The following is a 5,221-nucleotide window of genomic DNA, read 5'->3' as shown; positions in this document are numbered from 1 at the left end:
TTTTCTGACTTTGTTCTGATGCAGATAACCTGGCAACTTTTTATCTGACATTGCCACATATATTATATTATGTTGTAAGTAACTCATTCAAAAGGCTTAAAGAATAATTAAGTTTATAACAAACATAGCCCACAAAGACCTGCCAGCTACATAACACCTGCCAGAAAATAAACTTCACTAGACACCAGTATAATTTCAACTACTCCTAACAAATAGTGGGTGAAACTCCTATGGCAACTCTCTTACATGGCTACTCAGTGTATGTGCCTTCTGTAGTGTGGCACTCATGGTTTCTCTTTAAACCATTTCACATTATCCATGTCATTCTACCTGTAGACTTCTTTTCCCAAGTATCCCTTTCTGCTGTTCATTCTAGAACTGAATCTCCATCTCAGATTCTCCCAATAGCATCCCAACTTCAGCATTGTTGCTAGTGTCCAAGTTCAATTACCCTATGAGTGATATCATCCCCTTGGGGAGAAGTAAGAAATTCCTTGTCTGGACTTAGTACACTTGTGTCTACTTGCAATATAATGTTCACAAAACCTCTGTTCTGAATTTCTCCCACATGCTATATTCTCTTTCAACCTTCGATTCATGGGAACAAGCCCAGCATTTACTAGTCTTTTACTTGATTCCCAGTTGGATCTCAAGCTCACTTCACCTCTCTGCTAGTTGTACATTTCCTTCTTGTTCTTTCTCCCCCTTAAGCAGAGGTTCTTAACTCTTGTAGGTAATAGACCCCTTTGGCAGTTTAGTGAAGCCTATGGACCCCTTCTCAGAATAATGTTTTTAAATGCATAAAATGAAACACATAGGATTACAAAGGAAGAAAATTACATTGAAACACAGTTATAAAGATATTTTTAAAAATAAGTTAACAGACTTCAAGTTAACTCTTGCCCTATGGCTTACTACAATCACTATTCTTGGATTCAATGCTACCATGGGAAAACCATATACATACATATGTTTTTATAAATATATGTTTATAAGATATAGATAGATATAGTAATCCAGTATATCTTTTTGTGATTCCCCAGTATCTGAAGTAGGGAACATGGGCATAGAAGTAAGCCAAGCAAAGTCCTATTCCATATGTAACATCAGCTTTAATAACCTCTTCCTATGAGACCACAGATACTGTTAATTTATCTTAAGAGATAACAGAATTCTACACAAATACAGTTTCTATGGAGGGGTCTGTGAGGAGACTAAGAATTTACTGTCATTCTGGAAAGACTATTGATTTTGAAAGCTGAAGAGAGGACAAAGTGGGGGGTGGGGGAAAGCTAAGAGAACTTATTACCTGTGAAAACTTTCTCTTGAGAAGAAATATTAAGAAGAGACTTTTATTTGTATCCTAAGAGAACTGAATTTCAGGACTTCCATAATAGGGAGAAATTGGGGGAAAAAATCAGTATTTGTAGTAACGGTAAAAGATGACTTTGGCTATGATAGGTCTCATAGCTGATACACTGTAAATGATTATTTGCCTTTGCTTTATTTTTTTTTACATTGTTAACAATATAACTAATAACCTTATTGTTTATTTCATCCTGAACTAGATTGGGAAGTTTGGAAAATAGGTCAAGGAGACATAATTTAAGAATTATTGGAATTACCTAAAGGCCTAATCAATAAAAGAGCATAGACATTGTCTTTCAAGACATTATCAAGGAGAACTGTCCTGATATTCTAGAACCAGAGGATAAAATAGCAATTGAAAGAATCTTCCAATCATTTCCTAAAAGAAATCCCTAAATGAAAATTCCCAGGAATATTACAGCCAAATTCCAGAACTTCCTGCTCAAGGAGAAAATAATGCAAGCAGTCAGAAAGAAGCAATTCAAATATTATAGAATCACACAAGATTTAGCAGTTTTTACATTAAATGATCAGAGGGCCTGAAATATGATATTCCAGAGGGCAAAAGAGCTAGGATTACCATTGAGAATCACCTACCCAGCAAAATGGAGTATAATCCTTTGGGGGGCTGAAGAGGGGGGATTGGATATTCAATGAAAAAGGAGATTCTCAAGACCAGAGCTAAATTGAACATCTGATTTTCATATACAACTCAAGAGAAGCATAAAAAAGTAAACAGGAAAGAGAAATCATGAGATATTCAATAAAGTTAAACTATTTATATTCCTATACAAGAATATGATACTTGTAACTCCTAAGAACTTTATCATTATTAGGGCAGTTAGAAGGAGTACACATGGACAGAGAGCATGGGTGTGAGATTAATATGATGGGATTCAATAGTTTTAAAAAATTAAATTAAGAGGCGGGAAAGAGGAATGCACTGGGAGAAGAGGGGAAAATGAGGTAGAATGGAGTAAATTATCTCATATAAGAAGTACAAAAGAGCTTTTACAGTGGAGGGGAAGATAAGGGAGATAGAAAGGGGAACATTTGAACTTTGGAATTGGCTCAAAGAGGAAATAACATGTATACTCAGTGGGGTATAGAAATCTATCTTACCCTACAGGAAAATAGGAAGGGGAGGGGATAAGAGAAGGGGTGGGATTAATATAAGGAAGTACATATTTGGGGAGGCAGTGGTCCTAGACTGTAGTATACAGAATTGGGGTCATATAGTTTTTTCAAGCTTTGGCTGAGTTCCAAAAGCTGTTAGGGGTTTGGAATCTTGAGGAAGGGGCAGTTGACTGGATCTTCCGTGGAGGGAGATTGTCAATCAGCTGAGCTGCCTTGATTACCTAGCTTTAATATTGAAATTTAGCCTAGCTTTGACATATTTACTTAAGAAATTATTATTTTAGATAAACCCTTTATATCTTCCTTTCCTAATACCATCCCTGCCTTCCCCCCCTTACCTTATATGTCTGTGGAGTTAATAAGGAGAGTAATTAGAGAGGAGTTAAATCTGTGAAGGGTTACCTAATTGACAGCATTAGTTATAGTTAGTCAGTCATCATTTATTCCCTTTAGATAGCAATAGCACTTTGTAAAGCTGAGTTTAAAGGCAGGTCCTTACTCAGACTCCATCTTTGCTTCCCTTCCCCCACCTGAGGTTCCTGAGACAACTGATAGGGCTTTCCTTTGATCCACCTTCCTAACAAACATCCTTCAAAGAAAATAAACCCTTTTGTGTTTCAACAGCCCTATTAGTATAATTTGTCTGTTAGTTATCAAGAGGGAAGAAGAGAGAAAGAAACAACATACTCTGGGCTTAGAGGGAAGCTGGGGCATCCATCTTGAAGGAAGGTGTTACTTCAAAACAAGTCCCTTCCTGTGAAATTAACTAAAGCTTGTTTGTTAATTTCAGTCTAGTCTATTTCCCTCAGCTTGTGTTTGAGTCTAAGTCCCAGTCTGTAAGCCTGCTGTGTTTGTCTGTTTAGTTTAATTTCTCTTCTCCCTGAAGATCTCTGTTTCCCTTCTGTGTTATACTCCTGACTTTAGTCCTATTATATCCTGAATCTCCTTTAATCCCAGCCTACCTGTAACCGAGATTACCCACTTAGCAAGTCTCCAACATCCTTCTTTCAAATTCCCTTATACCACACCTTTCCTCAAATTACCCACATAACATCTGGCAAGCCAAGTCATACGAAACCTGTCTTCTGAAGAAAAGAAAAGAAAATGAATTGCACAAGATTGATTTTTATATTAAGCAGTCTATCACTGCTTATTTGGTCTTTTATGCAGGGAATGTGTGCATTTTGGCTGGTAAAAGTACCAAACATGATACAACAATTAATTGAAATCTATGACTATTATAAATGGTTTGCATTCACTTTAACTGCATGCATATGCTTCATTCCAACAGCAGTGGCAATTGTTCTGGCTCTATGGCATTTTTTGGCAATTTTAAAAGCGGTCCTGATTCATCTGTTTAACTATTATAAGGCATCTGATTCAAAACAAGAAAATGATAACAAGGAACTAGTTGAGAACATAAAACTACTGTTCCAAGTGTTGAGGCAATTACGTGAAGGGAATGAACTCAATAAGCATACCATCTTACAACTTGAAATCGTAGAATCAAAATTTTTTGGGAAAAAGGAAACAGAGAAAGATCAACCAATACAGAATGCAGTGGTCTCTGTCCTACCAATAGTAGACAGGACTATTGTGCAACCTGGAGAAGGGGTGGTGCATTTCAAAACATACAAGGCATTCACTCCTAGTGATATGGAGGTTTCAAAGCGTCGTTTTCCCAAATTCTACGAAAAACCTTACAAAAGTCTAAAAGAATTAAAGCGGGTGTTCACACTTTTTAACCCTAGTTTTGACGATGTCGAATTTCTTTTGGGGGAATTTTACACTCCCTCGGAAAAGGAAAAATTCCTGACCGAAACTAGAACGAACCCCAATTTAGAAGCATGGCCGTTAGTACATCAAGATCTAGATTTCACTCAACACGCTAACATGAGATACTTGTTAAGATGCAGGGCTGATCTTATCGAAGCAATGAGAAATTTTGCAAAAAGGCCAAATGCATGGCAAAAATTTGAGAAACTGAGGCAAGGGGAAGAAGAGCACTCGAGCAGTTTTCTAGACAGAGTTATTGAAGCTGCTGAAACGATATTAGGACTTAGAGATACTCATTCCCAGGATACGATCGATCATATAAGGAGACAATTTGTAAAGGGAACCTCAATACCGATACAAAATTACTTCAGGCAAAGTTGTCCACAGTGGGAATCATTACCACTGGAGGATATTGGGAATCATGCAGCATATATACATGATTCCAAACAGAAAGAAGTGAGAATGGACTTCCGGTTAAGATGGCGGCAGAGTAAGGAGCAGCTGCTCGATCTCTCCTGACCGAACCACACAGGACCCCTCAAGGGGAAATAAAAACGAGTCCAGAGGAACGAAGGAACCCCACAACAGGGCGCAGCATTGAAGGTACGCAGAATCGGGGCATTTCCACACTTTAAAGGGGTGAAACAGTTCACACTAAAACACGAGAGGAAGAAGCCCCTCCCCCACCCCCCACACCGCACAAGCGGGTAAACAGGACTGGGGCAACCAGATAATCACTGGCAGCCCCTGAGCCCGTACCTGTGTGCTGCAAGACGAGGGACCCCAGGTGGCTGGGACTCTCCCTGAGCGCCCACGTGGGTGAAGGCACCGCCTCCGGCCGGGACAAAGGCCCCTAAAACGCGGCCTTTCCCAAACACTGAAGGCATCGCCTCAGGGGCGAATAAAGATCTCCAGCCCACAGACTTTCACTACCTTCTGC

The sequence above is a fragment of the Gracilinanus agilis genome, chromosome 4, assembly GCF_016433145.1.
Source record: "Gracilinanus agilis isolate LMUSP501 chromosome 4, AgileGrace, whole genome shotgun sequence".
In the NCBI taxonomy this organism is placed as follows: domain Eukaryota; kingdom Metazoa; phylum Chordata; class Mammalia; order Didelphimorphia; family Didelphidae; genus Gracilinanus; species Gracilinanus agilis.
Note: the sequence above shows the minus strand (reverse complement) of the source record.